Source organism: Eublepharis macularius, chromosome 7, assembly GCF_028583425.1.
Source record: "Eublepharis macularius isolate TG4126 chromosome 7, MPM_Emac_v1.0, whole genome shotgun sequence".
In the NCBI taxonomy this organism is placed as follows: domain Eukaryota; kingdom Metazoa; phylum Chordata; class Lepidosauria; order Squamata; family Eublepharidae; genus Eublepharis; species Eublepharis macularius.
In genome coordinates, this window is record NC_072796.1 from 28,086,277 (window position 1) to 28,099,835 (window position 13,559).

Here is a 13,559-nt window from a genome sequence, read left to right on the forward strand (position 1 = left end):
TTAATCTTAATCAATTTTAATGGCTTTAAGTAGCTACAGGAGAAACCATGCTGATAAGAAGGCGACAGCTCTTAATTGCATTATTCAGATGTTACGAGACCAATATTTTTAAAGGACAGACTCAGGAAGACTTGTATGTTATTTGTATATAGCAAGGTTGCCATGTATTGTTTCCACACACTATGGAAATAAAGTGCACAGATGTCTAATATTCACTTTCAGCACCCCCAATAACCCTGTCTCCTTAAGAAATGTCAGTATGTCAATATTCAATACCTGCCCCTGCCCTGTGCAAGCAAGTAGAAGACACTTTCTGAGGACGGGACATCCTGTTCTAAATAACATCAGTCCTCTGAAAAAGCAATGCAGTGCCTCCCTCATCTGAGGGCCAAGCTACACATGACGAATGACACTTAAACAGCAAGTGTATTTCTCCCTGTTCACTTGCCCTCCACTCAATCCACTTGCCGTTCAAGTGTCATTTGTCATGTGTAGCTTGGCCCTGACTTAAATGCATTTTGGGAGCTCTCACCTTATACAATGGACTGACCAGAAGGGATCTAGAGAGGCGATCACTGGATCTGTGTAGTTTGGCATAGAACAATTTGAACATTTGTCAAACAGTTTTGCATCAATTTTCTTTTCAAAAGGTACTTGCACAAAAATGCTTCTGAGCAGATCAGCAGCCATGAATGGGGCTAAGGACTGCTTAAATGAGTGCTGAACAGTAAGATCTTTAAAACACAGCATTTATTTGTGACTGATCTCTATGATTTGTTACTGATTTGATTGTGTGTTTAAACAGTTGCCTGCTGTGAAGAACAGCAGTGCAGCAAGTATGGGGGGCAGTATAACGCATGCATGAAAAGACGGTTGTTCTTTTGTGCCCTGCTGGAGGAAAATGTAATTAACCAACCTAACAAGCATCTATGAACAGTTGGAAAATTGGCTCCTTGTTCGCAACTGGTGGACAGGATATTAGCTGAATCAGCAGATTTTCGAGCATCCCTGCCTACCATAGTCATTACACCGACTATTTTGCATGCTATTAAGACTAATTGGGAGCCAGTGTTGGTATAGTAGTTAGGGTGTAGGATTAGGATCTGGGAGTCACAGGTTTAAATCCTTGGTATGTCATGGAAGCTGGCTGAGCGACCTGTGAGTCAATCACACATTCTCAGCATCTCAGGAGAGTAGTGGTGGTAAAATGGAGGACAGGAGAGTGATGTAAGGCACTTTGGGTCTCCACTGGGGAAACAGGTGGGGTATAAATGAAGTCAACCATAAATAACAAATAAATCAATAAATATTGGCCTTCCAAAACTCTTTTGATAGGAGTTGCACTCCTTGTGCAACGTCTAACGAAGAGAGGAACTACCACTCAATAATGGAGCACATGTTCTGAGTACAGAAGATTCTGGATTTCATTGTGGATGACTTCTATTAAAAGGGTCTCATATACCATGGCTGGTAAAGATCTCATCTGCACAGGGAAAGCCACTGTCTGTCAAAGCTAACGGTACTAGTCTAGTTACCCCAGAGGTCTTACTCAGCATAAGACAACATCATATATCTTTATGTTTTCTCTTGCAGAAGGCAGCGTAACATGGCCATAACTATCTAACTACAGGACACCTAACATATCTTGAAAGACAATTCCCCACCCAATTTCAACAAGCAGATTCCCCAACAAGTAGCCTGCTATTCAGCATTGCTGCCATCAAAAACTGATGTACTTTACATCAAAGAGCCAAGATGACATTTTTTCCTCATTCCTATGGCAGAACCTGGGCCATTGCAGAAGAACAGAAGAAGAGCCCTGGTGGATCAGACCAGTGGTCCATCTAGTCCAACATTTTGTTTCACACAATGGCCAACCAGTTGTGCCAAAAGGCCAACAAAAAGGGCATAGAGGCCAAGGCCTTCCCCTGATGTGGCCTCCTAGTTCTGGTATTTATAGGTTAACTGACTGTGAATGTGGAAGTTTCCTTTAATCACCTTTAATTGCCATTGATGAAGCTACCCTCCATGAATTGGTCCAATCCCCTTTTAAGGCCCTCTTTTCAAATGGTCCTCTCTATGTCCACTGTAAGTGAATCTCATAATACATCAACTGGGGCCAGATATAGTAGATGACACCAAGAAATAATTTGTTGATTTTTTGATAGGGCCAGTTAACAAGTCAAATAAAAATGTAAATAAATGAATAGGCACTTTATGTAATGAATCTTTGGGTAGAGGAGGTGATTGAGGAAGTACGTATGAAATTTTTTTAGCAGCATTTGCGTTCGTTAGTTTGCATGACAAATAAGTAATTTAACTTTTATTATTTTTCATTTACTTTGCCTGTCAAGGCATTTCACTGGGGAGCTCATGTAACAATGAGAACGAAGATATCCTTATTAATTTATAAGAAAGAAACCGCTCTTTGGAGAAACAGGCCCCATGTGATGATGGAAGAGATGGCAAAGAAATCCTTGAGTGCAGCTTAATGATGAAACCCCATTCCAAGGGAGGCTGGGTAAATGTTCCAGACACGCAAAATATATGTCAAAGATAATTCAATTATCGACATTACTTAGTCATGTTATGCTTTTTGCATTGATCTCGCATCAGGAACCATAACAGGCTGGAAAAACTAACGGAGATGTAATTTTTACTTATATTGATGTAGAAGCATTTAAAGGACTGTAAAAGCCATCTGGGTATTGTTTTAGGAGAACTAACATCTATGTTGGAAATGTCTCCTAATAGACACAGCAGATATGCAGTGGTATCTCCAAGGGTAACCAAGAAACTGCTAGTTCAAATGGAGATTGGGACTCTGTTGATCACATCCAAGCCAAGTATAAAAAAAAAACTTTAAAATGAAATTCAAAAGGCCGTAAGTATCTGTGATGGGGATTGTAGGACCTGCAATGGAAAAAGGAATATAGAATGAGGGATCCAGGAAGAAGGGGCACAGGGTGAGCTTGAGTGGAAACAGCTAGTTGGATCAACTCAAAGTGAATCGGGAAGATCTTGCCAAATTAAAACCTGCATGGATTTTGAAGGAAGGTTACATGGATACAGATTTCTTGACTGGAGGAAGAGCAGGGTGTTGCACAAATTTCCATGTTGTCCCTGAATTTTGCCTAACTGGAGGTGTGGACAGTCCTAGCCAAGCAAAAGGAATTTCATGGGAAAACAAAAAGAGTCTTGAAAAGAGTCTTGATATCATTAGCACAATACTTTGGCCAGGCAGAGAGGGGGAAAGCAATATGCATATCACACAACTGACACCAACCCCCACCCCCTAAAGCCGAGTTTGGAGTAAACTTGAAGGACTGTGATGAAGCACCTGTAGCCATGGCAACTATTGCTTCAGCTCCTAATTTGTGTAGCAAATTTCTTCCCTTGAGTGTATTCGAGAAGTAGAAATAGACAATCTTATGTAACTCCGTTTAACTCATTAATGTCTAAGATCATTCTCTCAGCAGCACACTGATAGATAATTTCTGACAACCATTTACTATATGGTTTTAACATGGCGGTCGTTCACCCATATGGAGAGCCAGTCATCCGCTACATCTACCCAAATAATGAGATTTTTTTCCATTTTCCTTATTTCCTAGTAGAGGTAGGCACGAACTGCATAACGGACCTAATTTCCCCACGAATTTACCTAGTTCGTCGTTCGCAAACACACGGGCCACGAGCGCATGTTCTTTTCATGAAAGCGCCGAACTTTGGGGTGTTCTGTCCGTCTGTCCATTGGCCCATTATGCCAGGATTCCGGCCGTTCCCGCTCAAACAATTTCCTAGGCAACGGTGTGGAGCCACCTTCCCCATTTGGAACACACCAATCTCAGCCCAGGAAACCTTGATTGGCAGCTCTGTCAGCCAAACAGAGAGCACCTAGTGTTTCTGTATAAAAGATAAAGCACGCAAAGCCCCACTTCACTTTGCTGGCGGGCGCGCAAGTTAGCAACTGCTTGCTGCTGGAATTTTTCTTTTTGCGAGAATGGCTTGTGCCTTAGCAAGGGCTTTGGGGCTTCGGTTGCAAGAGAGCTTACTCTATCCTCCATTCCTGTTTAATTTTTTTCGCGTTTCAATTCTTGCTTGCATGAGAGCACTTTTTTTTTTTTTTGTTAAATCATTTTACCGTACTATTGGGTTACTCTGGTCTCTTTCCCCTTTCAAATCCTAGGGTCCTGGGGCTCGATTCCCCCCCCCAAACTCTTACTTGCTTCTGGGTTCCCAGTGGGTTCTATGGTGCTCTAACCCCACCCACTCGCAGACCAGCTGTGGGTGCAAGGCAGCTTTTGGTGCTGTCTCCTTGAGTTCTTTCCTTCTTTCCACTTTCTTCCCATTTTCTTTCTTGGCTTTTGAAGTGCCCAGGGGGCTGCTATTGGGCTCTGTGAAACACCCACTCTCTGGTGACAGGCAGCATGCTTTGGGGGCTCTCTGCTTGAGTTCTTTCAAAGCCTTTCTCTCCCTAAATAGTGGGTGACTTTGGGGGAGCTTTCTTGCCTGGCTTTTGAGGTGCAAGGGGGGCTGCTACTGGGCTCTGTGGAACACCCACTCTGAGGACCAGGAGCACGCTTTCAGGGCTCTCTGCTTGAGTTCTTTAAAAGCCTTTCTCTCTCCAAATACTGAGTGCCTCTTGGGGTGCTTTCCTTCCCTGTCTGTTGAGGTGCAAGGGGGGCTGCCTGTTTCAGACAAGCAAGTTGGAACTATGGAGTTCCTCTCCCATTTCCCCCTATCAAATCTTTATTTGCTTGTGGTGCAATGCTCTGTTCAGGTCACTCTCAGACCTGTGGTGGTATTATGGGTTCTCTGTCCCCACATTGCAGGGGCAGGTCTTGTTGGCAGAAGGTCTTCCTTGTGGCCGGAAGAATACGCACTTGTCTGGGGTCCGAAGGCTTGTGCTGCCATAGAACCTAGGGGGGGGGAATACTCATTTGGTGGGCACCAAGTCGTAGAGGTGGGATTCCTGATGGCTGTGGCACCCCCTGTCATTCAGTTTGGCTTTTTCAAGTGAAACTGGAGTTTAATGGGGGAAGGCCTCCCTTGCAGATTCCTGTCTGAGAGGTGTGTTTTGGCTGTCACTTCCTTCTGAATAACATTCTGTCCATGTTTCCAGTCCCCCCCCCCAACAACAGGGGCACGTTACTGAAGTCTCCCAATGCCAGGGGTGGGGAAGGCATCCATCCCTCTATTCCTTTCTGCTCTGTCATACAGGTGAGTGGTTTGGACAATCGATGAAACACTGTCCTGGTTGCGCATGGGCTTCTCTTTTCTGGGCACCATATCACCTGTACCTCTCTGTGATGGCCGCCGTGCACAAAGGAAATGTTTTCTCTTCAGTAGCAGTTTGTAAGTGAGCCTCTTTTGCTGCTTCTTATTCCTTCTCTTCTTTTCATGCCATCTCTGTCTCATCATGACTCCATCCAATCTCCTCTTTTCTCTCACTCACCTCGTCGGTGAGGTGGGTTTCGGTTCACTGGAGGTGAGAAGGGTAGTTGTTCCTTATCAGCACCTGACACAGCATTCTGGGGAGGTTGACCTTTATGAAGGGCATAGTCCTGCACCAACCAGGCAGGCACCTTCCCAACTGGTACACCACGTTGGAGAGGTGGGTTCCAGGCAAGCTCTATTCAATGGGTGCGCTGCCCCTCACAATCATGTTTTTCAGGAAGATGCATACTAGTTGCCCTGTGCTAGGCAGTCCCTCATTGTCTCCGGCCCTCCCTCTATTGCTTTGTGGCAATGGAGGTTGGGGAATGCTTTGGTCATGGCCACCAAGTCGGTGAGGTGGGTTCCTCATGTGGGTCTGGGCTGGCAACTGCACCTCAGGATTTCCCAGTCTCCAAATTAGTGGGCTTCACCTTCTTTTGGTCACCTTTCCTGCAAGTTCATGGCCAGTGTCTGCATGTGGCAGAGTAGGACTCTGCCCACATGCCCCTGCTTTCAGAGTCACCCACTGGCTATGGGCCCAATCTCTCTGGGTACCTCTGCCGAAGGCTCACCTCGTTATTTTTCACCTGCTTACGATCTTTTTTTTAATGAAGCTATCCTGCCAGCTAGGGCCAGTTCTCTGTATGTGGTGGCATAGAGCTCCCATGCAAAGGGGAGTTATGTTTCTGTCCCATCTGCTCACTTAAAGTTCCATATCCATGAAACTTGGTATGTCACCCCCCAATGGGGGGAAGGGGTTCCGTCGGTTCCATCCAGCCATGGGGAAGGGGGGCATGGCAAGCACATGAGCTTCCTTTGTTGATGGCATCACGTTCGGTGATGTGGGTATCATCAGCGACCGTCCTGCTCCTGCGAGTGCAAAGGCCCCTCTGCGTGGGGAGGCCACTTCTGCTCCCTTCCCCCAGATGTGGGGGAGGGGTCACTTCAAGCACATGAGTTGCTTTTGTTGACTGCATCACATTCAGGGAAGTGGGTATCGTCGGTGACCACCCTGCTCCTGTGAGTGCAAGAGCCCCTCCAAGTGGGGAGGCCGCTTCCGCTCCCTTCCCCCAGGCATGGGGGAGGGGCCACGGCAAGCACATGAGTTGCTTTTGTTGATGGCATCACATTCAGAGAAGTGGATATCGTCAGTGACCATCCTATTCCTGTGAGCACAAGAGCCCCTCCGAGTGGGGAGGCCGCTTCCGCTCCCTTCCCCCAGCTGTGGGGACTTAGAATAGCCTTCCCCCAAGTGTGGGGAAGGCGGCCACTGCAACCACATGCCCTTCCTTCGCCAATGCCACCACGTTCGCGGAAGTGGGCGTCATCGGCGACCATCTTGCTCCTGTGAGCACAAGGACCCCTCTGAGGGTCAGTCCCCAAGGTCCAGTGACAAGTAGGATAGCGGCCCAGGTCAGATCCCTGCCCCTAACCCAAGTAAGCAGACACACCATGTCACTGAGGTGGGACTCGTTGTCCACTGCCCAAAGAGGATCCCTCTGATTAAGGTAGCATAAGTCTCCTTCCCCCAAGGTGTGGAAGACATCCTTTCCATCCCTCCCATGCCTTCCATTCCAGTAAGGAGCCTTTGAATTGCTACACGATCTCCTGTTGCGGAGTTGGCTTTCACTCAAGTACATTCATTCATTTCCCATCATGGGGAGTTGGTCTCCCTGCCCCCAGGGAGGGCATCTGTTGCTGATGCAGCCCCATGTAGGTGGGTTTTGTGGGCAGCCACCTCTCCTGGACAGGAGCACAAGTCTCCCTCCTTCCACCAAAGGTGGGTAAGGGTCAGTCAGAATAGGGGAGGGGAAGTTGTGGTTTGTCTAAGTCTTTGGAAAAGTGATAATTGAAGAGTGTTACATGAAAACTTTTGGGGGGGAAAGTCTACTAAAGTGAAAATCTATGGGGAAAACAAGGCCTACTGAATCGAACTGGTTCTTGAACCGGTTCTCGAACCAGTTCTTGAACCGGGCCAGTCCATTTAAAAGTTCATGGTCCATGGTCCATGAAAGTCCACGGACCACAAACCGGCGGTCTGTGGCTGACTCCTGGTCCGTGCCCATCTCTATTCCCTAGATTTTGGATCACTTCCTGATGCCTACGGAAATCTTCACCCTGACTTGGATGACCCAGGCTGGTCCAATCTCATCAGATCTCAAACAATAAGCAAGGTTGGCCCTAGCTAGTACTTGGATGGAAAACCACCAAGGAAGGTTCAGATCCCTGTGCCAAGGCAGGCAATAGAAAACCACTTCTGTTCATCCCTTGCTTTGAAAATCCCAGCAGGGGTTGCCATAAATCAGCTATGACTTGATAGCACTTTACACACACACTTCAAAATCCTCACCTTACAGGTAGGTGCTACAAACATCCATCTCCCCAGATTATTATATGTGTAGGTGTTGTTTATTTCATTGATTTGAAAAAAAAATGTTATCCTACCAAATTAGCCTATCAGCAGGTTCTCACAGCAGCTAACAACAGTCATTGCATTTAATAGTACACTGGCTGGACCCCTGTGGAGAACAAAATCTACACAACAGAGCTGCCCACAGACAAGGCAGGGCATTTGCATACTCACAAGAATGCCCAGATATGTAGAAAAATATTTGTAATTCAAGAACGGGATGGGTGGGTGTGTTAAAAACTGTCCTAAATAGGGACTGACTGTACTCTAGAAGGGACAGAATATGAAGAACAGGAATGCATCCGTTGAAAGAAAGAAAGGAGGAGAAATCAGCCTTTTGATCTCTTGAGAGTTTAAAGAATCCTGAAAAAAAAGATATTTGGGGAGAGGGGATTTCCATATGGTTGCCTCCTCCAACAATTCCTCACATATCCTCTACTTCTAGCATCTAATAACAATAATATTATCCAGAATAAAAGCATAACAAGTCACTAAGGGCCAAGCTACACATGACAAATGACACTTGAACAGCAAGTGTATTTCTCCCTGTTCACTTGCCCTCCACTCAATCCACTTGCCGTTCAAGTGTCATTCGTCATGTGTAGCTTGGCCCTAATTTTTCAGTTAACAAACTCCTTAAAATGACACCCCCCCCCCCCCCCGCAAAGGCCATGGTTTTCTTGCAGAATGTCTTGTGGAGGGGGGGAGTGAGTGATACCATGCTATCTGTGATACAACCCAAGAGTAAGGTCCAGAAGGTAAAGGTGGAAGATGGTTGCTCCATCCTATGTTATGCAGTTGATGAGGTGCCACAGGGCTTGTAATTTTTTTTGCTGATGAACTGGGCCTCTGGAACATCCCCAGGAGCCTTTTTTTCCTATTATGTCTTGGCATTAGAATGCTTAGACTGTCCCCTGATCATCTGCTCTGTGCATTCTTTGCCCCATGCTGGTGATTTGGACGTACAAGCAGATCACACCCTTGAATTGGTGGGTTTCTCTATCACCATCAGGCTAGCCAAATAATAGTAGAGTATCTGCTTAGGGGTTCCATCTAGTTGCCAACAGTCCTAGAATCACTAGGGAAACATCTTTACTTTGTCCGCTGAGCCTGTGGAAGTTGGAATCCGTTTTTAATTTTGTTAATGGAATGGAGGTGGGTGAATAATCAGAATGGCCATCCAGACAAGAAAGAGGAGCTGTTGATTGATGCTCAGCTGATTTTGGTAATCGGGCTACCACTTGTTTTGGATAGAGTCGCCCTCCCCCCTAAAAATATCATTTGCAGTCTGGTTTCATCACTGTATCCGGATGGTCAAGTGGCAGTGGTGCCAAGATGGTCTTTTCCCAGCTCAGGCTGGTAGTCCAGCTGCAGTCTTTCCTGTAAAAGACTAGCTTAGTTGTATTAATTCTTGCCTCAATAACAACCAAACTGAACCTTATATATTCTATGTAGAACTGTGTTTAAGGAGTATTTTGAAATACCAGTGATTCAAAATGTGCCCAGACAGAACTTACAAGATCTCATGAAATGGGACACAGTGTCCCAATACTGTATCCCCACCCCACCCCCATGGGTTGCCTGTTTGTTCCCAGGTTAAATTTGCAGTACAAGTTTTGACCTTTAAAACCCTAAACGGTTTGCAGACCCTTTCACTTAAAGACAATCTTCTCCCCGCGTATCTGCATAACCCCTAACCGTTCTTCTATATGTTCCTTTAACATCTAAGCATCAATGAAGTGGTACATGCATTTTTCAGTTGTAGCACCAATTATGGAACAAGACAGACATCCCCAGGAGAAATTCTCTTATTCCTTTCAATGTTTGACATCTGATGAGCTATAAAAACACAGCTTTTTAACAAGGCCTTTGAGCTCAGTTTAAGATGATTCTTCTTTCCTGATAACAGAGCTCTGTATGATTTAGCTTAACATTATTTTTGTTTGTTTGTTTCGGAAGCTTCTGTTTTTTTACTGCTTTAGTGATCACTGGTCATAAAGTGGGATATAAATATTTTAAACAAAACCTGTTTAAAACTCTTTTCTAAATGAAAGACTTAACAAATTTCTGGAAATACTGAGCAAGCTGGCTAAACAAGCCTTCCTGGGCAGGAATACCGTAAAATTGGTACCTCAATGGAGAATGACCAGTTCCTCATCTGCTCGGATCTCAGCTCATATGGGCAGAATATAGGCTTCCCTTTCTCCAGGTAGTGGCAGGAGATCTCCCAGAATATCAAGTGATCTCCTGTTAATAAAGATCAGTTTCCCTGGAGAAAATGGTGGATTTGAAAGGTGGATTGTGTGGCATTATACCCTGCTGAGGTTCCACCCCTCCCCAAGCCCCATTGTCCCCAGCTTCTCCCCCCCCCCCAAAAAAAAACTTCAGGAATTTCCCAACCCTAGTAGAGGATCCAAAGCACAGCTTCCTCTGGGTCCCCAAGACAGATACATTGTTACTACCTGGTACACAAACACTTTAGTCTATCTATTGTCTGCTCTGATGGGCAGAGGCCCTCTATAGTCTCAGGCAGAAGCACATCACATCAACTACTACTGGATAATTTGTTAATTCTGCCCTCCCTACCGGCAGTCTGAGGCTGCTTAGGATGGGGGCTGCATTTGCAGCCCCGGAAGGAGAAAGCGGCTTTTCCTGCTCCTTCCTGTTCGCGGGCTTTTTGAGGGGGTGGAGCCAAGCCTTGGCAAGGCAGCTCTGCCCCCTCAGCCCCACAGTTGTGTTCTGTACACTCGGCCCACCCACCCTCCCTTTACCAGTGCAGGAGAGCCGGTCGCTGGTTGCCAGGGCCAGGTAGGAATTTTTTCTCTTTTCCCCTTATTGGCTGATGGGGAGAGGAGTTTTTCACCTACCTTGCACTGTGTACTGGGTTGGGGCAGTGGTATAGGTGGAGCCATAAATAGGTAATCATTTGGCAGGACAGAGTTGGAAAAAGGGAGCGGGCCGGCGAGCACCCTTGGCATATCCCCACTATGGGGATTGGAGTCTGTCAGGATTGGCTGGTGGGGACTTCCTGTTTGGGATCCATGGAGGTCTAACGCAGCTCCACTTGCGGAGCTGACCGGACTGCCGTTTTAACCGGCCGGCGGGGTGAAAATAGCCCGCGGCCGACTGCTCTCAGGCGGGGAGCAGGCAAAGAACGCTCAAGACCCTAGGGTGAGCTAGATCTCGGACGAGGGGGGGCTCTACACAGCGAGTCTCCCCCCGATCCTTGAGGTCCCACCTTGCGACGGGTCGGCTATAATCTCTGCGGCAGTTTTGGGGCCAATTCGGCTGGCATAAGACCTACATACCCAAGCATCGATTGGGGGAAGAAGCTGAGAGGAGAACTTAAAATCGAAACAGCGATTACAACCCGAGAAAAGTGAAGAGAAGGTAAAGATCATTATCTTCTGAGACGGGACAGATTGATAAAAACAGAGAGGAAAAAAAGTAGATTTTTAAACTGCAACAGACTAGTGAAAAGGAGGGGAAGACTCGGCAGGAATCGAATTTAAAAAGAGACTAAGTTTAAAGAAGTTATTAAAGAAATGGGACTATTGTTTTGAATACCTGTGGCTTTGGAGCTGTGAGAAAAAGACACCATCGCGAGATCTGCTGTGGGAAGACGGGAGACAGGAAGTGCGTAATAACAATAGAGTGGCTGGAGAGAAGCGGCCCTTGCTGGAGGGCAGGAAGTAGGGAATCGCCATTTTTGAAAGGGGAAGGGTCGCGGCTTCAGCGGAAGAGGAAGTAGGCCATCTTGGATTACAAAATCATAGAGAAACCATAGAGAAAAGACGCCCGACATTTTGGACTCTTTAAAACTTAATTTCTATAAGAAGACCGGGACATTTAAAATAGAAAAACGTTAAATTTTACGCCACGGAGTTAAGGAAGAGAGCGGATTCGTGGGAGCGAGCTAAAGCAAGCCCCACGATGTCAAAAAAAGAGTGGCAATCGGCAATAGAAAACCTGGATAAAAACCTGGACAAAAAACTTTTAGATATGATTAAAGAACTTAAGGACACGAAATTGGAGTTGATAAAAGAGGTTAAAGAGGTTACACAGACAGTAAAATCGGAGCTGTCAGAAGTGAAAAAAGGTATGGAAACAATACGAAGTGAACTACAAGGAACGCAGCAGAGAGTTAAAACAGTAGAAGACGCGATGGAGAATTTAGCAGACACGCAACAAACAGAGATGAGATTGGTGAAGGGGAGAATGTCAGTTGCAGAAACTAAACATATGGAGAAGCAGCTACGTTTTCGTGGCTTGCCAGAAGTGGAAGGAAAGTCAGCGCAAGAACAGATGACTGAGGTGTTGGCTGAATACCTGGGGAAGGAGGAGGAGGAAGTTGTGGCTATCCTAGATGTGGCGTACCGTGTGAACTCGAGAATTGCAACCCAGAGGAAATTACCAAGGGATGTGATTGTGCAGTTTACAACTAGAAACATGAAAGAGAGGATTGTGACAAAACAGTTTCAAGATCCATTGGAGATTGATGGCAAGACGATTATTATAATGAAGGAACTGCCCAGATCAGTGTTATTGGACCGGAAAAAATATAAAGTGCTAATTCAGACTTTGAAGGACATGAATATTAGGTACAGATGGGAGCTACCGGAAGGAGTGTCCTTTGAGTTTGGAGGGGCAAAAAAACGCATCAGATCTGAGCGGGAGATGGAGCGATTTATTAAGGACAATGAAAAAGACTTACCAACAAAACTATGAATATGGAGTGTAAAGTATTATCTTGGAATGTAAATGGACTAAACTCACCGAATAAGAGGAAAAATATTTTTCATTGGCTACTAAAACAAAAATGTGATATTGTTTGTTTGCAGGAGACCCATATTAGAAAACAGGATGTAAAATATTTAAAATCTGGAAAATTGGGCAAAGAATTTGTAGCGGCCTCCAACAAGAAAAAAAGAGGAGTGGTGTTGTACATAAAGGAGGAGCTGCAGCCAAAATTTGTTATGAGAGATGTGGAAGCTAGATTTGTAGCAGTGGAATGTAATTGGAATTTAAAGAGAGTGTTGGTAGTCGGACTTTATGCACCTAATGGTGCAAAGGAAAGCTTCTTTGAGGATTTAAGGAAGCATTTAGACGATCTTGCATATGACCAGATAATTCTTGCTGGAGACTTCAATGGAGTGACAGATTTGGAATTAGACAAAAAGACTACAACAGCACAAAAGAAAAGAGGACTATTGCCAAAGCTTTTTTTTGAGTTGATTCAACAAGAGACTCTCGAAGATGTATGGAGGAGAGAATATCCTAAAACCAGACAGTTTACTTTTTATTCTGCAAGGCATCTTACATTATCAAGAATTGACATGATCTGGGCCTCAAAAGACTTAGCGTTATGGACTAAGGAGGTAGAAATAATGCCGATGGTAGGCTCAGATCACAACCCAATTATATGGAAATTTGGAAAAAGGAGAAAAAGGAAAGCCTGGAGAATAAATGAGGACTTGTTACAGGAAAGAGAGAATATGGAAATATTGAGAAGAGAGACAAAGTTTTTCATACAATACAACGTGAACAAAGAAGTACCAACCAACAAAGTTTGGGATGCATACAAGGCGGTTGTAAGGGGCATACTAATGGACTTAAATGGTAGAGCAAGGAAAAAGAAAGAGGAGAAAAGACAAGAGATTGAGGAGAAAATAAAAGCCAAAGAAGCACAGTTAAAAAAGAGACCAGGAAA